Here is a 22,051-nt window from a genome sequence, read left to right on the forward strand (position 1 = left end):
ATCGACGGATTTTTCTGCATGAAGGATCCATGGTAATCTTGGAATTCTTGGTTCATTATTTTTCCCACTTTTAATAAGTCTGAAGAAGGACTTATAATTTTCCCTCTAGAGATGTAGTTAATCCAGTCATTTTTTGGATTAACCTGTAACGGCCTGACTTTATCGAACGCGGACTGGTGTGCGGGATCAGGAGTCCGATGACAGGCCCAGAGACAATAATCAATTTAGTGAGACATGCAGTAGTTTTATTCACAGTTTAATTATATGCCCGAACTGACGCGATATATACAACGATGAGGTAGTGCGGATGCACATGATGACAAACGCGGTATCGTTACTCGACGGGCTCGGTATATTACATAGACGTATTACATATAAGCGGACGCGGTATATTTACAGGAAGTGCCTTTGCACTTGATAACGGCGCGGTATTTAACGACGAACGCGGTAGCGTTACATAGACGTATTCCACGGGCTCGGTATATTACATAGACGTATTACATATAGGCGGACGCGGTATATTTACAGGAAGTGCCTTTGCACTTGATAACGGCGCGGTATTTAACGACGAACGCGGTAGCGTTACATAGACGTATCCCACGGGCTCGGTATATTACATAGACGTATTACATATAGGCGGACGCGGTATATTTACAGGAAGTGCCTTTGCACTTGATAACGGCGCGGTATTTAACGACGAACGCGGTAGCGTTACATAGACGTATTCCACGGGCTCGGTATATTACATATAGGCGGACGCGGTATATTTACAGGAAGTGCCTTTGCACTTGATAACGGCGCGGTATTTAGCGACGAACGCGGTATAATGCCTGGAGGCTCGCGGATGTCGCGGTATCGCGATGATATGCGTGCGGGACCGCGTAGCGTAAGAAGATTTCCGGAGCCCCGGCCCCGAGGCGGCGGCAGCGAGAGCCCTCGTTGCGAGGCCGAGCGCGCTCGACCCCGCGTAACCGTGCCTTCGGGGTTAGGTTCGAAGGAGTGCGGGAACACCTGAGAGCTCTCAGTCGAGACTCGGAGCACCGGACCTCGTTTGGTGTGTTCCCTGGGAGTCGGGATAGGTTTCGTCTGGAAGAAGCGGAGCTTTTCGACGAAGTCTCTCTTTCTCGCCGGAGCGGCGGTTTATATACCCGCCCGGCGCGGCGGGTTCGCGAGGAGCGCCGATCGTCGCGCTGTGGTGGGGTGGCGCGGCGCCGCGCTCGTCCTCGGGGCGGCTCGGCTGCCGTCGTCGCTCGTCGGAAGGCACGGGTGCCGCGCTTGGCCCGCGCACACGGTGCGTTTGAAATTACATTAAAGATGTGGGCTCACCGCGCCCTGGTCTTCGCCCGACTGGTCGTCGGTCGGGCGGCATCCGGCGGTCGTTAGCCGGGAACGATGCTTAGCGTACGGGGTGCGTCGTTACAAACCAACATCTCAGTATGATTACCTAAATTTTTATATTTATTTATAAATTTAAAAGCGGCATAACCCGCGATATATTTTAGGCCTTCTTATTCTTCTATGACGTCCACAACTTCTAAATTTTCTACTTGGCTCAATAATTTCAGTTCTTCAGAAGTAGGAGAATAATTAAATGTACTACTACTACTTGGATCTGAAAGAAAAGGTGTGAAGCAAAACATGCATATATATTATTATATCGGAAAAACACTTTTTGACAATTTCAAATTTCAATTTATTTACAATGATTTCATTCATTTATATGAATGGGACCCGATTGCCCACGTCACTAATTAATGATACGATCATAATTAATATTTATAATAATTACAAAGTGTGGTATTATTATTCGTGAACGATAGTTGGCAAAACTAGCTAGTTAGTTATATTTTATTTCTCAAGTTTGGTACTACTGTTAATGAGCGACTTGCACGCCTCTCGTGCTAGATTACATAGCGACTTACTCAAAGAGATATCTAAGTTATTATACCGACTACTCACTGGATTTCTTGTTTGTAAAAGCCTTAATAAAGAAGGTTAATAATCACTACAAATTTTACAAACAGGTAAATAGTTTAGCGAACAGAACAGGATGGATAAATTCTTGAAGCCAGAAAGATTCGACGTGGAACCAACCTCAATCTCGGCGGATCAGAAATGGACACACTGGAAACGAACGTTCTCGAATTTCTTGAGCCATATCAAAGATGTTCCAGAAGCAAGTAAATGTTAACTATTAACTAATCATATAGCCCCAAATGTGTATCAGTATATTAGCGAAGCGGGCACGTTTGCAGAAGCCATAGACGTTTTAGATTCATTATATATAAAACCTAGAAACGAGATTTATGCCAAGCATTGCTTAGCCACGAGACGACAACACGCCGGCGAATCGGTAGATCAGTACTTACAAGTCTTGAAACAAATGAGCAAGGACTGTAATTTTAAAAATGTCACAGCAGAACAGAATAAGAACGAATATATTACGTTTATTAGTGGTTTGGTCTGTTCGCGTATACGGCAAAGGTTGCTGGAAACGCTTACTATGGAGGCTGCTTTTGACCAAGCTCGAGCTCTGGAACTGGCTGAGCAACATTCTGCTTCATACTCTGGACCACTCACTACTACGGTCGCTGCTATTAACGATACAGTTAAACCCGACTCAGTAACACTTGATACAACTGTGGCAGGCGTGACAAAGACTGAAAGGTGTTACTTCTGCGGAGAGAGTCGACATCCTAGGACGTCGTGCCCGGCGAGGAATGCTGTATGTAGACTGTGTAGCAAGAAAGGACACTATCAACGAGTATGTAAATCAAAACTTTACCAGCCCGCATCAAATACTACTGCATCCGCGGACAGCGCTGGCACACTGGCATCTGTCTCTGCTGCTACTCTAAACTGTCTTAAGAAATTGATAGTGGATATAAAAATCAATGGCGTTAAATTAAAGGCTTTAATAGATACTGGAAGCTCTCTAAGTTTTATCAACCATACTTTTATAAAGAAATGCAATATCAAGGTACTACCGTATTTTGGCAAGATTACAATGGCCAACTCTTCTTTATCCACGGAAATTACAGGCCAAAACAGGGTCAATTTTAAGATGAAAGGCTGCTCATACAACAATATTGTAATGCTGGTAATGAAAGATCTTTGCTCTGATGTCATAATTGGTCATGATGTACTGCAGTCTCACTCCTCAGTAAACATAGCTTTCTCTGGTAAACGACCAACACTCAACATTTGCAGTGTGGCAGTTGCGAGGGTGCGTCCAGTGTCACTCTTTGCTAATCTTACTCCAGATTGCACTCCAATAGCAACTAAATCTAGAAGACACTCCAAAGAAGACAGACAATTTATAGCTTCAGAAATTAAAAGGCTATTACAAGATAAAATAATAGAGCCTAGCAATTCACCGTGGCGTGCTCAAGCTTTCGTATTAAGAGAAGAAAATCACAAAGAGAGGATGGTCATTAATTACTCTCAAACTATAAATAGGTTTACAATGCTAGACGCTTACCCTGCCCCAAGGACTGAAGATATAATTGCTAAAATTTCTGAGAATGAAGTATTCAGCACCATCGACCTCAAAAGCGCCTATCATCAAGTGCCAATTTTAGAATCAGAAAGAAAATATACTGCCTTTGAAGCCAACAGAAAATTGTATCAATTCCTGTGTATTCCTTTCGGGCCTACGAATGGAGTGGCTTGTTTCCAAAGAGCAATGGACGAGATTGTTGAAGAAGAAGAACTTGAGGGTACGTATCCATACCTGGATGATATTACAATTGGTGGAAGGACTCAGGAGGAACATGATCGTAATCTAAAAAATTTCCTAGCTGCCGCTGAAAAGTACAACCTGACACTAAACAGGGACAAATGCAAGTTTTCCGTCAGATCTGTCACCTTACTTGGGTACGTAATTTTCAATAAAACAATTAAGCCTGATCCTAAGCGCCTCCAACCCCTTATGGATCTACCAATTCCTGAAGATGCGGCCACATTACGGCGAGCTTTAGGCATGCTCTCACACTATTCTAAATGGATACCTAGGTTTTCGGAGAGAGTGCGTCCTTTACTGGAGAAGAATCCATTTTCATTGTCGGACAAAGCTGCCTCAACTTTCAAGAGCTTGAAGAATGACGTAGCCAAGGCATCGATAGCTGCTGTACAAAATAATGTACCACTCAGGGTAGAAACGGATGCTTCTGACTTCGCCATAGCCGCTACTCTAAGCCAAACAGGACGACCCGTCGCTTTCTTTTCTAGAACACTAAATAAATCTGAACAACAACACTCATCTATAGAGAAAGAAGCTTATGCCATCGTAGAATCTTTACGCTATTGGCGACATTATCTGATTGGTCGTCACTTCGAAATTATTACGGACCAACGCTCGGTCTCATTTATGTTTAACCAACAACACTCCAGCAAGATAAAGAATGAAAAAATATTAAGATGGCGACTCGAACTTGCCTGTTTCAAATTTAGTATAATCTATCGTCCTGGGAGCGAAAACGCTTCGGCAGATGCTTTCTCAAGAATGAGTGCGGCTATGACCACAACTATGGACCTCGAGACATTACATGTTGCACTTTGTCATCCAGGTATCACTCGATTGAATCATTGGATCCGTGTTAAGAATCTACCCTTTTCTATGGAAGATGTTAAAAAAGTCACAAACCGCCCAATTTGTGCGGAATTGAAACCACGTTTTCACAAGTTTGAAGGAAAATTAATAAAAGCCACTTCACCGTTTGAGAGACTAAATCTGGATTTCAAAGGACCCTTACCTACGAGAACAAGAAACCAGTATATTCTGACTATTGTAGACGAATTTTCAAGATTTTCTTTTGCTGTACCATGTGCGGATGTCTCAGCCGCTACAGTGTTAAAACACTTAAAACACCTTTTCTCCATCTTCGGAACACCTACATATATATATTCAGACAGAGGAACTTCATTCATGTCGAACCAAGTAAGATCATTTTTGACATCCCAAGGCATCGCAACTAGTCGAACAACTCCTTACAACCCTAGAGGAAATGGTCAAGTGGAAAGATACAATGGAATAATATGGAAGACTATCATGCTGGCCCTCAAATCGAACAACAAGGAAACTGAACAGTGGGAAGAAGTACTGGACTCCGCATTACACTCTATCCGATCCCTACTCTGAACGGCGACAAATGTCACACCCCACGAGCGGATGTTTAATCACCCTAGGCGATCATTCAATGGGAATTCTACACCAACGTGGTTAACTGAACCTGGACCAGTTTTAATGAAGAAATATGTCCGTACCAGTAAATATGACCCGTTAGTGGAAGAGGTAGAACTAATAGAAGCAAACCCGGAATATGCTTACGTCAGACTTCCAGATGGTCGAGAAACTACGGTATCAACTAGATATCTTGCGCCTCGAGGAGAAATCCAAATAAAAACCGAAGACGAGGATGAAGTGGAACCACCTGAACATCAAACAACCGTTCTACAAGGGGAAAAGCCGGAAGAAGCAAAGAATGATGAACAACCACGGTCTTCAGAAATTTTGGATAGAACACAGCGTCCTGTTCGTTCAAAACACCCGCCCGCATATTTGTCCGATTATGTAACAGATTTATAGAAGGGAGGGGTGAATGTGGTATTATTATTCGTGAACGATAGTTGGCAAAACTAGCTAGTTAGTTATATTTTATTTCTCAAGCTTGGTACTACTGTTAATGAGCGACTTGCACGCTCCTCGTGCTAGATTACATAGCGATTTACTCAGAAAGATATCTAAGTTATTATACCGACTACTCACTGGATTTCCTGTTTGTAAAAGCCTTAATAAAGAAGGTTAATAATCACTACACAAAGTAAGGCGAATTATATATAACTGAAATTTTTTTTATAATAGTACATCAGTATGCTTACAATAATGTAATTAAACTCGATGCGACTTGAGTCACAGAGCATGATGCTTCTTCATTTGTGAAGCTTAATGCGACTTCATTTGCAAGCATCGATATCACAGAACTCTCAGAGCTCGATACAACACAGTCTGTAGCAACGTGTGTACATTCTCTTACTTCTGTGTGTGTTCCTGAAAATATATTTAATATATTGTATGGAAGAGAGAGAGAGAGAGACAGGAGTATTATTTATACATTATTAATATATAATCACTTAAAACATAAATCTATTCATATAAATAGAAGTAATGTCTATATACATACTCAAATCCTTCTCCACCACAGTTGTTGCATTGTCCTCTACAAATTCCATTGGAATTGCATCAAGTTTCAATGTCCGAGATTTCACAGGGCTATATAGTTAGGTAGTAGCCCAAGTAGCCACGATCGATCTTTATATTGCGAAGAATGGAAATGTTGGGAACAAAACCCGAGCTAGATAAACAAATTTTAAATAATGTATTTTATCAATTTTATTATATTTTATAATTTTTAATTTGTTAAATTCTATTTATCACCTATTAGTATTATATGTACATACCGTTGTTTGGGTTGACGTTTTCTTTGCAAAGTATTCTCCATTTCGCAATCATTTCTTGATTTTTTGGAAATAAAAAATATCTTACATTTTTTTTATTTCGCGACGTATTTTTACAGTTTTTAAAAGAACACGACGGCATTATAAAAGATTTTTTATATTACATTTACAAAAATCATAAAATTACTACAAAACTGTGTATAACCTGTGTATACCGTGACACTTTCGTTTACTTTTATCATCGCGTTGCTATCGGTTGACTATAGTGATTTTGCAAGATGGCGGAAACTTGGTGCTGCGCAGAATGTGACGAAAATTCGTCCGAGAAGATAGCACACCTTATTACTTCCACCATGGATGTAGTGGGCCTCCACACGACGCACAGAATAAACTCTCGATCAATATATAGGCGCGGGTGTCATGTTTTCGCTCAGCGTGCAACATTGAGAATAATCCACGTAATCTCACAGTACACGGTGCACAAAATTTTACATTACCAGAAGTAAAATAAAAGTATGTGCAACATATTTTTTTCAATTCATCTAAGGCATTCACTTCAGCCTGGTTTAATACTCGGAAAATTACTTCCGAAACATCCTCAAACCTTTCACTGTCGTAACACGAATCGTTTGACAAAATTGCATCATCATCATCATCATCAACAATTTCTTGTTCATGTTCTTGTTCATGTTCCAGTTCATTTACCTCAATGTCCATTTCTTCAGGCACTTCCATTTCTTCATCGTTTGCTTCAACTTCCATATCATGTCCATCAAACTGCAATTCTTCGAAATCCATTTTTACAGAACGTTGTATGCCTCAAAAGGCGCAATACACGATGCTACTGTTAAAATCACACAGTGCAGACAGTACAAACAGTCGCGACACTTGAAATTTTTCGACAAGACAAACACGTCCGAACACTATCAAATATGCTAACCGACTCTTACTTCCAGTCCTCGACTACTGAGCGTACCTTCAAATTTATCCTTCTACATCTCACAATTGTCACATCGTTTGTTTATCATATCTATTATAATTTCATCTCAGCATCCATACAATTGCACCTTCCGAAAAATCTGCGATGTGCACTTTTGCACGTGTGCAATGATGTCACCGCGAGACACGTATGTTTCTCGAAAACGATATCGCGCCATTGACTTTCGGTGATTTGATCTGTAAAACTGCTATTGAACCGCGATCAAACAGCTATCAAACAGGTATTGAAAAGCTATGAAACAGCTATCAAACAGGTATTTAACAGCTATCAAACAACTAAAACAACTCTTGAACCGCTATGAAACAGCTAAAAACAGCTGAAAACAGCCATCAAACAACTAAAAACAACTAAAAAAACAACTTAAAACAGCTCTTGATCAGCTAAAAACAGCTATCAAACAGCTCTTGAACAGCTATCAAACAACTAAAACAGCTATCTGTATAACAGCGATCTGTATAACTGCGATCAGTATGACTGCTATTGAACCGCTATCAAACTTCTTTTAAACAACTAAAAACAGCTTTTAAACAGCTATCAAACAACTAAAACAGTTATCTGTATAACAGCGATCTGTATAACTGCGATCTGTATAACTGCTATTGAACCGCTTTCAAACTTATTTTAAACAACTAAAAACAGCTCTTGAACAGCTAAAACATCTATATTATACTACAAAGTATGTGAGAAAAAAAAATAAAACGTTTATATAGAATATATAGTTTATTTCAAAAAAATCATAATTTTTTCAGGTGTTGCGAAGACCAGTTAAATATTTTTAATACATTTTGTAATGCGCAATTCTTAACATGTTTTCCGCATATTACAGTATTAGTAACATCTAGATTATTTAAAGATTCGATATCTTCGTAATCTGCATCCAAAGTCTCAATTTTTAGATGTTTTGTCGCTTTATTCTCAAGCAGATCCACCAGCCATTCTCGTTTCTGGCATCCCTTGACGTACACAAGAGTCGACGTCTCGTCGCCCTCTCCAAGTACGGCCGACGTAATTAGATGTTTCGCCATGCTGTAGGACACGTTTCCGTCCTCCCATCGTAGTCCATGGTGATGCGCAATCAACTAGGAAGTGCATGATCTGTCGGATTTCGCGAGGAAACTTCATGGCATGGGACATGTAAAAATGTAATGTGCCAAAACGGTCCCGTTTCTCAGAACCGCCACCTCCTTTACGACAAATTTCATCCCGACAAAACGGCGGAGCAATCTGTATCTTATCGCGGTACATCAGTGTCTCTTATATTGTAATATCTGCGTATATTGCAATATCTGCCGATATTGCAATTTACATGAGTTTGCGCACTACGTTCGACAACGGACAGTATTCGATTACACGATCATGCAAAATGAGACAATAGGCGGTAATATTTGCAGGTACATTTTTTTTATAATCAAATTCTATTCGCACATCCACGGTGGCGCACTTGACAGATTCGTTTTGTCGCGAGCAATCAATGACAACAAAAGGTCCTTCCATCAGGAATGTATACAAGCTGCAAAGCGTATCGAAGGAATCGTATCCGTAATAAGTTTTACGAAAACGCGCATACATATTGAAAAGAACGGCGTATCGATTTTTAGTAAAATCCAGATTCATGTCGTCGTACGGATAAAATTCGGAGTTTAGATAAAGTTTCACGTTGGTCAAATTACAGGCATCAAATACACTAACATTTTGAGACATGATATTCTTGCGGCCGGTCTGCAGCGCAAGAATAACGTACCGCGGCTTCTCCAGCTGAGTCGCCGTTTTGACGGCCCACGAATGCTTGTTCGTGCTCTGCAACATGGGATACTCGTACAGATCCCACGAACGGAAACTGACACTAAGATATCGCCCGCTTTCCAAGGCCCGTAGCATAGATAGCTTATTGACCTCGTTTAACGTAACGTGAAGCATTCGCCACTGTATTTTAAACAATTCGCTTTCCGGCTCCGTCGCAGGATTTCCTACAATGCAATTGTTATCGCTACGCGCACGTATCAAAATTAATTCGTGACGAGCATTAACAACGACGCGTTTGTAATCCTCGCAAAAGCCCAGCAACAACTTGAGCGGTACGCAAATGTTAATGTATCCTTCCGGTATGCTCGATGTAACGTCCCAGCCAGCATTCCGCATGAGTTGAGAATCATTATACGATAGCGATGCGTAGTTCTTGATGGTACTGGTTATGCCAATGTTTCTGTTGCGATCAATCTCCACACCGTTGAGCTCGTATCGAATCTCATCAAACATGAACGCCACGTAATTATTCGCAAGCGTTGTCACAGACTCGTCATTCCTTCTCTTTATTACCAATCGTCCTTCAACGTAGAGAAAGCTTTCACATGGCAACGTGTATAAATCCTGCTGTTGTATGGGTATTTTTATCTCATCGTTATGTCCAAACGTTGTGTTAGCGTACGGATTGTACGTGTGTGTCTCAATCTTGACGACGCTGTCGTCAAAGATCGGTTCACCTCCAATGTTTAAGATATTAGCCATTTCGTACGACGAAACCCAATGATTTTAAAAATTCAATGTTTGACGCAGTGAGTTTCTTCTTTGACAATCGGACTATTTTTTTGTTTCTCGTCTGTCGCACCTGCTCAGCTTCGTTCAGTACGAGCATCTCACGTTATCGCTGTCGTCTTCGTACATGCAGTCTAACGGTGATCTCTTCTCCGCGAAAATCAATCAATCGACCGTCCTGATCCACGACGCGAAGCGTCAAGTCCGAAATGCTCCGTACGATGATCAGAAGGTAAATGATCTGTGCCGGCGTTTCCGGTATCTTATATCCTGGTGGCACGCTCGGTGAAAACTCGTGTATCGTGTGCACGTACTTGTCGTTGCTGTACGCACCCGCTGTCACGTTACACTCTATGCGAATGATATTTACGTTGATGTTATTTAGCGGAACATCCGATTCGTGCCATTGTCGCGACTCCAGCACGCGATTTGCTGAAAATCCCAACAGCGATCCAATGTTGTTTGGTTTTGTAAAATTTATCCGATAAGCGCACTTGATCTCGCTCTTAATTGTATTGCTATTAGCATGAATAATAATCAACGGGTGCGGTTCATTTTCGTTTGTCGAGACATTATTGGATGGGTCCCATAAAAGAGCGCGTTTCAGATACATGTCTATATCACGCAGTTCGTAGGATCCTTCGGAAATGGTAATCTCCTTGTCGTCGTCGTCATAGTAGAATTTATTGTTCGACGAATTTACATTCGGTATCGTGTGATAGGTTTCAAAATCTGTTAGACCGAGCTCGTAATCGCCATCGCTCAAATCCATGCACGGCGGGAAAATAGCTTACCGCGAGGATGCTGCTCTTGCCGGTGAGCGTAAATATCAGTGACATGTTTGAATAAATACTGAGATTAAACAGCGTAACGCCGGTCTCTAAATTGATTGTCAACCGACTGTAGAAAACGCAGACACAGTTGTCCGCAATTGCTCTGATCGTATCGCTGATAAGGCGTGCGATTGTACTCTATTACATTGTTCTCTAGATACTGCGCCAATTCTCTCGGTGGTCGAAGATTGCCAAAACTGTCGAAATATATGGCACAATCTCCCTTCTTCGCATACGCCACCCAGTGAGTACCCGGTTCTTCAGTATTATCCAAATTCACGATACCGCTCTCGTTTCGACGTATACCGCCGATCGGTAACGAGTCGCGCATGAAAACACCTCTAAAATATGGAATGCGCATACGTTTTGCCAATTGTTGCAGTTGCACATTGGTAGTTACACCCTTGGGAATTTTTAGCGTCCCTTCGACGTTTTTTTTTTCTTGAGACTCCCCGTCCGCGTTTGTACGGAGCGAGATAAAGTCCGTGACCTTCCGCATGGCGCGATTGTGACGTTGCATCTTTTCCAGCTGACGTCGCGCGGCTTTGTTGTCATCCACGGTCTTTGCGACTCCTGCCGCTCCACCGACCAACGAGCCGAGAACCCCTAATAACGGCAGGATCGGTAGGATACCGCCGCGTTTCGCTACCGGAAGTATTCGCTTGGTCTTCTTCTTTTTCTTTGTTTTCAAACCCATACCGAGTTTCGTTTTAGCCTTCATGGCCGCCCAGACGGCTGTAGCCGCAGCTCTCTCTCCGAGAGTCGAATCGTTCGCGATGACACGTTTTCGCGCTTCCGCGGCGATTATATTGTCTGCCACGTGCCGTTCTGCGAGATCGTTGCTACGCGAGTAGGCTATGTCGTGCTCGCGACACGCCGCGTCCAATGGATTAATACCCCGATCACCTCTTGCCAATCGTTTTCTAAGCGAGTTCCCGGTCCGCAAAATTGATAGCCGGGGATATGTAATTCGATCGGAAGCGCGTTTATCGCGCGATTCAGCAGACCTCGACCTATCTTCGGCGGCATTCGCCGCAGTTTTTTATCAACGGCGGCGGACCGTCGATGTGCGTTTGTTGACACGGCAAATTATAATGTATTAAACAGCGCCGATATTGCTGAACCTCCGAATCTGCCTTGATATGTACGGGAAGCTTATCCCACAAATAATCTATGTGATTATAAAACTGTCGCAGTAGAATGACCTTTGGTATATATTTTAACTGATGCATTCGTTGTGGAGGGGAGGTATAATGCGGTTTGTACGGCGGACGATCAAAGTGACAAACTTTGACGATAGGATGCCGTTAACAAAAGAGGTACGCAAACATGGAGGCATGCTACCGATTTCTATACGCGGTATCACATGCGGTCCGTCGAAATGCGGCAAGACAAACGTCTTGATAAGCTTGCTGGAAAGTCCGCACGGTGTACGTTTCGAGAACGTGTATGTGTACTCGAAATTGTTGCAACAACCGAAATATCGATATTTCGAGAATATACTAACACCGATAGAAGAGATTGGCTACTTTACGTTCTCGAATAACAGTGACGTCATTCCGCCGAGCGAGGCGCTCCCGAATTCTATTTTTATCTTTGATGACGTGGCATGCGACAAGCAGAATACGATAAGAGAATACTTTGCAATGGGCCGGCACGCGGACGTTGACTCTTTCTATCTTTGTCAGACGTATGCGAAGATACCGAAGCATCTTATACGCGACAACGCGAATTTATTGATTCTGTTTAAACAGGATGGTACCAATCTGAAACACATATACAGCGATCACGTAAACACAGATATGTCTTACGATGATTTCAATAAATTGTGTCATACGTGTTGGCAACAAAAGTACGGATTCGTGGTGATAGACAAGGACAGCGCGATTTCGAATGGTCGATACAGAAAAAGATTTAACGACTTTGCGATTCCAAAACGTGGTTAGTTGTTGTCGACGCGTCGATTGAACAACGTTAGCGCAACATGGACAGCAGCGAGGAAATTAGAGAGCGCGAGAGGATCGTGAAAGATATTGTGAAAACGAGCAATTCGATTCGCAAAAAATATCACGCCTTGAAAACTGGTAAAATGGAGGAAGATATTGCGTTGGAGAGACACTTTAAGCCCGTCATCGAACCTCTAAGGCAGATTGCCGAAAACACCGTTGCTGGCAAAGAATCTGATGTGTCAAAGATTGAGAATGAAACGGCGTGGGAAGACAAAGAGCCGAAGCTCAAACGACAACGACCAAACGCCTCGTTTAACGACTCTGTAATGGCTTCAACTCCGGTTACGTTGAAACGATCGATAAATGTGCCATCTAATTTGAGCGAAATAACAAAAACTTTACAACCGCGTAAACCGAAACGATCGAAAGGTTCATTGAATGAACCACCGATAACCTCTGCGCCTTCCGTACAACACACAGTGCTCGCAAACGAAGATGTTTTCGAAACCACGAATGACCTACTCGTGATGTCCGTTCGACAGCAGTTGCAAACATCTGAGGGTCAAGAAACGTTGCGAGATCAATTGGGTCCATTGAGCCAAAAGTACATGGGGGCAGTTCTGAGCGGCGATGAAGAAAGCGGTATGGACATCGCGTACGGTGTTAATTTTACCAACGATGGAATGGTGCTCGGTAATAAACGTTTTGACGTGAACCATGCGGACAACATAATTATCGACGGCATACGATACAATGGCACACGCGGTCTTTTCGAATTAATCTTTAAGAAATATCCCGATGACGATATCTACACGGAGGACGATATGCAAACGTACAAGAGCATTCTGTTGATGACGAGTGTTCATAAACGCAATTATGATGCTCACGCTCAAATAAAAGGCAACGGGGGATACAAGTACACACATATAATCGGCCAGCTGATTTCAAGTAAAAAAGCTGGAAAAGGTATACCGCGTGCCATGACAAGCAACAAAGATCGACCATATAAGTGCACAGTCGATTTCGGGTAAAAAGCCGGAAAAGGTATACCGCGTGTCATGACATTAAACGACAACAAGATCGATTATGTTCATTGGGACGATCCCAACAAGCTTGTAGATCGTCTCCGATTGCTCGAAACTTCGCGCCTAGCGGGTCACACCGGTCACGATAACGAAATCCTGTCGATTATCGAGGAATTTCGCGAAGCTGGACTTATTATAAATTAAGTGGTGCGACAGCGAGTCATTCAATCAACATCGAAATGCCGATCAACAAGTTTGGTATATCGCTCGGAAAAGGCGGTGCGGAACCGTACTTGGAGAAGATTAACCAGTAATTACGTGCGAGATAACGCTCTTTGCATGGTCGCCACCGACTTTGACGCGAAATCGCGCAAGATTCGACGGATAGCGCCGCCCGTAGATGATGGCGATGCAACCAACAAACGCTATGTGCAGCAGAGCGTGCAAATTTTGGAAGATTGACAGGATGAAATGGAGAGAAAGATGGCTGTATTTTAGGATAATATGCAAATTACCCTAAACGAACTTCAAAAGATGATTCAAGATGTAATTGCGAATAGATAAGAACGTACATCTGATATCTGCGTCAATTGCGCGTCATCGTCATGGCTGGTAAGAAGCAATCAGCTGAGAAACGGCGGCTGGTGGAAGAATTACACGCTCCTGCGAGAAGAAATTTTTCTCGAAGACGCGTCATAGTACGCGGATACGATGACCTGTAGCAGACGGATGTGATCGAGATGCGACCATACACGCGATTTAACAGAGGCTATCACTACATACTCACCGTTATCGAGGTGCTGCGCAAGCACGCATGGGCCGTACCGCTCAAGACCAAGAGCGGACCCGAGGTTACCACGGCGATTGCAAAAATAATTCGAGACGGCGGAAGATGTCCGAAAAATCTGCAGACTGACAAGGGGAAAGAATTTTACAACACAAACGTGCAGAAACTCTTGAAGAAACATAATATCAATCACTATTCGACGTATTCCGTAATGAAGGCATCGGTCGTCGAACGATTTAATCGCACGCTCAAGAGTGACATGTGGAAAATGTTTACGCGCAATGGAAATTACAAATGGATCGACTCGCTGTCAGGTCTCGTATCGGATTACAACGCGCAAAACCATCGAACTATCGGCATGCGACCCATCGATGTTACCCCCGCGATCGCCGACAAGCTCCTAACAACGGTGTACAGCCACGTAAAGATCGCTGCTCCCGCGCGATTCAAAGTGGGCGATTCGGTACGCGTGAGTAAATTCAAGACAATCTTCGAAAAAGGATACACGCCAAATTGGACCACGGAGGTGTTTAGAATCGTCAAAGTGCAAAAAACTAATCCTGTGACGTATTTGTTAGAAGATTCCTGCGAAAAACCCGTCGCCGGCAGCTTCTACAAATACGAGTTACATCGCGTTGCTAATCCCGACGTGTATCTCGTTGAAAAAGTTTTGCGCAAAAGAGAGAATGAGGTTTATGTAAAGTGGTTATTATAGGATTTGATAATTCACACAATTCATGGTTACACAAGAATAATGTATTGTAAAAATTTATTACAGTATAAAAATATACATATATACATTACATATGAGTCATTTATGTTCCTAAATATCTAAATGTAATTACAATATATTTACAGCGGTATTTACAATACAAGATTGTAACTGCGTTACATTTATCGGTGATACAATTTTAACGTAAAATTGTTACAAACTGTTTGAATTTTTCACTTACGCCGTGAACATTTTGACATAGTTGAAAATACACATTCTCGACGCAATGTTCTAGTTCGAACAAAAAGAGTACAGTTGACGGTTTCATGTACAAGCTGGTGCCGCACGACGTCAATTTTACAATATCTGCGTCACGTATTTTAACAAGCTCCAGATCTCGAAACGTTAGCGATGATGGTGCCGATGACTGCACGAGTCGCTGTATATCTGCACGTTTTTCGATGAATGTCACCCACGTTGCATGTGGCAGAATTATCCGATTTCCTCGGTTATCGCCAATAAGTATATCCACAGAGGACATATAGGTCCCGCGCTGATTCCAACATCCAAAAATTTATACGCTGTTGACGTCAAGGCAAATCTTCTTCCCAAAATACGCGGCGTGTAGCGGGGTTTATCAAAACTGAAAAAATACAATTATATGTTTACAAAAGTTTTTTTTTTGCACAAGTATATATGAAAATTAGCGGTACTTACTCATTGTGCTGTTTCTCACACGTTTCGTCTTGAATCGGAACGTAGTAGTTCGCACCGTGTGTGTTCATCGTATCTGGAGGTTGTTTATTGCAACTTACTCAAACCGTATTGAACTCTCGACTGTGCTGTAGAATCCTCGTAGACCATTTATACATACCCAAAACTGCAAATCTTGCAAAAATAGCGCCAATGTACGGCTGCTGCATGGTGACCACCACCACAATCCACATATACGTTAAATGTGATATCTTTGTCAAGAACATTCGTGATGAGATCACCTCATCGGGCATCAAATATGATTTCTTTTCAAGAGCATACGTGTCTCACGATGATTTCATCGAACACGTGCAAAACTGCAAATATTGCAATTTCGGATAAGTCAATGGAGCGTTATTATTTTTAAGAACATGTCGCGACGTGTCTCGCGATGATTTCATCGAACACGTGCCAAACTGCAAATTTTGCAAATAGCGCCGATGTACGGCTGCTGAGATGAAATTAGATACAATAAGCAAACAATGCATCATTAGTAGAATATAAAATGACGAATCTAGAGGATACGCTCAATAGTCGAGAACTGGAAGTCGTGAGTGCAACAAATGGCGTTAGCAAGAGGATCGTGCAATAACATGGAGCAAGAGTTGTTGGAGCAATCCACCCTGTTAAATTCGAAGGAAAACTTTGCCGCGTGGGAGCAACGATGTGACGAGTTTATCGAATCATTGGAAGAACAAAGCCGAATTAAGCGGCCACGATTATTAATCGATCAGTCATCGATCGGTCTCAAACAGTCATTAGTCGCATGTATCGCAAGACTCGAAGGTTTGAAAGACTTGGTACGTCAACGTTTCGTACATGTGGGTGCGGGATACAGTGCGAGTGAGACAGGACTCAGATGGCGCGAGATAGATCCAGCTTTTGAAAGCCGTATATTGACTGGTGCGGTGATAAATTCCAAACACATCGACCCTCGTCAATTTCTTATAAATGCGAGAGAAATTGTACTCAGTCATGTGCGGAACGTCGTGCAGCGATATGACAATGTAAAAATTAACACAGTGTTTAATGGTAAATTTGTTGCGGGTGACAAACGCGCCAATAAAAGTATCGCAGCAAAAAACTATGAACTCTTTCGTGAGTCCAATCTGCATGAGTGGTACAAGAGACACGTCATCGATCCTACTTTAGCAAAGCTGGAGGAATTCCAGGAACGTGATAGCGGATGGGCGTTGTCGCGTATACTCAATTTAATGGTAAACGTGAACAAATATAATCCATTGCACGCGGGGTGTTTTGTGGAAATACCGCAAGAAATTAAAATAAAGAAGGCGGTGATAAACGTGCAATCAAGAGACAATTCATGTTTCGCATGGTCAGTGGTGGCTGCTCTGTATCCAGCCAAGAGACATGCAGAACGGAAATCGTCATACCCACATTACGCGTCGATGCTAAATCTTACGGGCATTGAGTTTCCAATGACGTTGAATCAAATTAAAAAATTTGAAAATCACAACATCTCTATCAACGTGTACAGCATCGAGAAAAAAAACAAGAAACCTGCTATCTTGCCATGACGGGGGGGGGGGTTATACTGATCGAAAGAGTAAACCTGTCTAATCTGCTGTACTGCATACCGACAACGTTGGTGACATTTTGCATCGATCAAGACCTATCCCGCCCGTGAGCCGCACATCAGTAAAAGATCACGGAAATATTTTGCGATCGGTAAGTATCTATAGTTCTTTTAAATACTATAGAAATAAATTTTGGTGTATAAAAATGTATAATATTTGCGTTTTTTTTTGCAGATGTTTTCATTGCACTACTTCAGCTAGCTCCAACCAAAAATTGCTGCCCACAAAGACCACCAACAACAAAAAAAACCCGAGACACTACCTCCTCCCTCTCTCTCACCACCACACAACAACAGGCCAAGCCCACCACAGACCACACCTGATTAGGCGTGAAAAAGAGGATCGATGCGACGGTGTGGCAGCCATTTTTGGTTGGAGCTGAATATGGCAAAACATCTGCAAAAATAAACTCAAATATTATCAATTTTTTTAAGAGGGCGGGTTGTAGAGGGTGAAGGAAAATAGTAGGCATGATCAGGGTGATGAGGGTTTTGAATGAGCAATGGGGAGTAGATGGAGAGAGTAGAGGGGGAGAGGGCAAAGGAGAAAGGAGAATAAGACGTCTTAGGTGGGAGTATGAAATAGCGGGAAAAGGGGGAGTGGCCGGCGGGGGTATGAAAGGGTGGGTATGTGTGTCCCCCCCTCTTCTCTCTTCCTTCCCCTCCCTATAGATACTTACCGATCGCAAAATTATTTCCTGTGCTCTTTTTTACTGATTTGCGAGCTCACGAGGCGGGATAGGTTCTTGATCTATGCAAAATGTCCCACGTTGTCGTTATGCACGTACAGCAGATTTACATGTCTGTCCATCTTTCGATCAGTAACCCGTATTGGCAAGATAGCAAGTTCCATGTTTTTTTTCTCGATGCTGTACACGTTGATGGAGATGTTGTTGTGATTTTCAAACCGTTTAATTTGATTCAACGTCATTGGAAACTCAATGTCCGTCAGATCTAGCACCGACGTGTAATGTGGATACGAAGATTTCCGATCTGTATGTCTCTCGGCTGGATACAGAGCAGCCACCACTGACCATGCGAAACATGCATTGTCCATTGATTGCACGTTTATCACCGCCTTCTTCTTTTTAATTTCTTACGGTATTTCCACAAAACACCCCGCGTGCAATGGATTATATTTGTTCACGTTTACCATTAAATTGAGTATACGCGACAACGCCCATCCGCTATCACGTTCCTGGAATTCCTCCAGCTTTGCTAAAGTAGGCTCGATGACGTGTCTCTTGTACCACTCATGCAGATCGGACTCACGAAAGAGTTCATAGTTTCTCGTTGCGATACTTTTATTTGCGTGTTTGTCACCCGCAACAAATTCACCATTAAACACTGTGTTAATTTTTACATTGTCATATCGCTGCACGACGTTCCGCACATGACTGAGTACAATTTCTCTCGCATTTATAAGAAATTGACGAGGGTCGATGTGTTTGGAATTTATCACTGCACCAGTCAATATACGGCTTTCAAAAGCCGGATCTATCTCGCGCCATCTGAGTCCTGTCTCACTCGCACTGTATCCCGCACCCACATGTACGAAACGTTGACGTACCAAGTCTTTCAAACCTTCGAGTCTTGCGATACATGCGACCAATGACTGTTTGAGGCCGATCGATGACTGATCAATTGATAATCGTGGCCGCTTAATTCGGCTTTGTTCTTCCAATGATTCGATAAACTCGTCACATCGTTGCTCCCACGTAGCAAAGTCTTCCCTCGAATTTAACAGGGTGGATTGCTCCAACAACTCTTGCTCCATGTTTTTGCACGATCCTCTTGCTAACGCCATTTGTTGCACTCGCGACTTCCAGTTCTCGACTATTGAGCGTATCCTCCAGATTCGTCATTTTATATTCTACTAATGATGCATCGTTTGCTTATCGTATCTAATTTCATCTCAGCAGAAATTTGCAGTTTTGCACGTGTTCGATGAAATCATCGCGAGACATGTCGCGACATGTTCTTCAAAACAATAACGCTCCATTGAATTATGCGAAATTGCAAATTTTGCAGTTTTGCACGTGTTCGATGAAATCATCGCGAGACACGTCGCGACATGTTCTTCAAAACAATAACGCTCCACTAACTTATCCGAAATTGCAATATTTGCAGTTTTGCATGTGTTCGATGAAATCATCGTGAGACACGTATGCTCTTGAAAAAAAATCATATTTGATGCCCGATGAGGTGATCTCATCACGAATGTTCTTGACAAAGATATCACATTTAACGTATATGTGGATTGTGGTGGTGGTCACCATGCAGCAGCCGTACATTGGCGCTATTTTTGCAAAATTTGCAGTTTTGGGTATGTATAAATGGTCTACGAGGATTCTAGAGCGCAGTCGAGAGTTCGATATGGTTCGAGTAAGTTGCAATAAACAGCCTCCAAATACGATGAACACGTTCCGATTCAAGACGAAACGTGTGAGAAACAGCACAATGAGTAAGTACCGCTAATTTTCATATATACTTGTGCAAAAAAACTTTTATGAACATATAATTGTATTTTTTCAGTTTTGATAAACCCCGCTACACGCCGCGTATTTTGGGAAGAAGATTTGCCTTGACGTCAACAGCGTATAAATTTTTGGATGTCGGAATCAGCGCGGGACCTTTGTCCTCTGTGGATATACTTATTGGCGATAACCGAGGCAATCGGATAATTCTGCCACATGCAACGTGGGTGACATTCATCGAAAAACATGCAGATATACAGCGACTCGTGCAGTCATCGGCACCATCATCGCAAACGTTTCGCGATCTGGAGCTTGTTAAAATACGTGACGCAGATATTGTAAAATTGACGTCGTGCGGCACCAGCTTGTACATGAAACCGTCAACAGTACTCTTTCTGTTCGAACTAGAACATTGCGTCGAGAACGTGTATTTTCAACTATGTCAGTGAAAAATTCAAACAGTTTGTAACAACTTTACGTCAAAATTGTATCACCGATAAATGTAACGCAGTTACAATCTTGCGTGAAATTTATGATAAAAATTCGATTATTGATTGTGAATTATTAGCCTACGCTTTGGATACTATTGTGTATAATGCGCTACATGATAAATAAATGTATATAATATGGTTAAAAATAATTTCCTTTTCATTTACCGTTCCTTTTTGTTAAGCTGTCTTCGTATATTGTTTACTTAAATGTATAATTATAAATTAAATATTAAGATCTGAACGATTAAATATTGTTGGCGACGAAAAGATACTCAATCGTGAGCGAGAACGCGCGAACGGGAGAGAGAGGGACCGCGCGAACAAAAAGACGCGCGCGACCGGGGGACGGGGGAAACATCTACGATGGAGAGACAACGCGAGCGGGAGCGTGTGACGTCACGCTGACCGGTGCGGCGAAACGCGGACCCCCTCGCCCCGCTTCGCGGCGAAAACGCGAACGCTCCGCGGCGCGGCGAAACGCGGACCCCCTCGCCCTGCTCCGCGGCGAAAACGCAGTCGCCCCGCGGCGCGGCGAAACGCGGACCCCCTCGCCCCGCGGCGCCGAAAAAGCGCGGACCCCCTCGCCCCGCGGTGCCTGAAAACACGGTGCCCGAAAAACGCGGTTCCCTTCTCCCTTTCCCCCCTGCGGCGCTCAAGAACGCAGTTCCCCCCCCCCACGGCGCCCAAGAACGCGGTTCCCCCTCCCCCCCGCGGCGCCCAAGAACGCGGTTTCCCCTCCCCCCCCCCGCGGTTCCCCCCGCGCCCGCGGTTCCCCCCCCCCGCCCGCGGTTCTCCCCAGCCCCTCACCGCCCCTCGCCCTTGATATGTGGTCCAGAACCGGCCTAGCTTATCTACTTAATTGTTTAATTGTTAGACGTAGACGTTTCGAGTATTTCGCGTTTGACCGTCCGGGTAGAATTCGATGCAACTTATGTCGGGGAATACGAATTCGATCGGGATTGCCGTGCAGTTCGGCGACGGAATGAGTTTCGCGCTCGTGGGGTGACACGTGGCGCGTACTCGAATTCTGCTTGTTCGCCGTGGAACACGTTATCCTCCACATGTTTTCTGCCTTAACTGAAATATAATTTTATGTTCTTTGTTATTTGCGTGTGATGATTGCGCTACGCTCCCTCTTCTATTCCAACCGCGGTTAATCAAAGAAGCCCACGCCTGAGAATACTGCGATCTCGTGTATCGTGGTGCGAGGAATCGCACCTGGCGCCCAACATTACATCTTAAAAATACTCAGTCGAGCTACCATCGGGGTTTCGGGGAAGAATATCACGAATTCTAAGGAGATCTAGTGAAGAAAGCGACGGCGCGCTCCTCCACGGCCGGCGAGACCGTGAGAACATCGTCGTCGTCGTCACAAATTTTGCTTTACAACTTAACATGTACTTTATGTTGTAAAGCGAGGTCCACGCTGCCTACCGGCG

The 22,051-nt window shown here is 43.2% G+C and overlaps 1 protein-coding gene and 1 pseudogene across 1 annotated transcript in view; both read right to left on the reverse strand.

Annotated features, from left to right (window-relative positions):
• Window positions 1-22,051, reverse strand: part of LOC143906407 (uncharacterized) — a 186,325-nt gene that overhangs the window by 98,726 nt on the left and 65,548 nt on the right. The window lies entirely within an intron of this gene.
• Window positions 18,321-19,421, reverse strand: LOC143906440 (uncharacterized; annotated as a pseudogene).

This window comes from Temnothorax americanus, unplaced genomic scaffold, assembly GCF_048541705.1.
Source record: "Temnothorax americanus isolate GAGA-0224 unplaced genomic scaffold, ASM4854170v1 Scaffold70, whole genome shotgun sequence".
Taxonomy (NCBI): domain Eukaryota; kingdom Metazoa; phylum Arthropoda; class Insecta; order Hymenoptera; family Formicidae; genus Temnothorax; species Temnothorax americanus.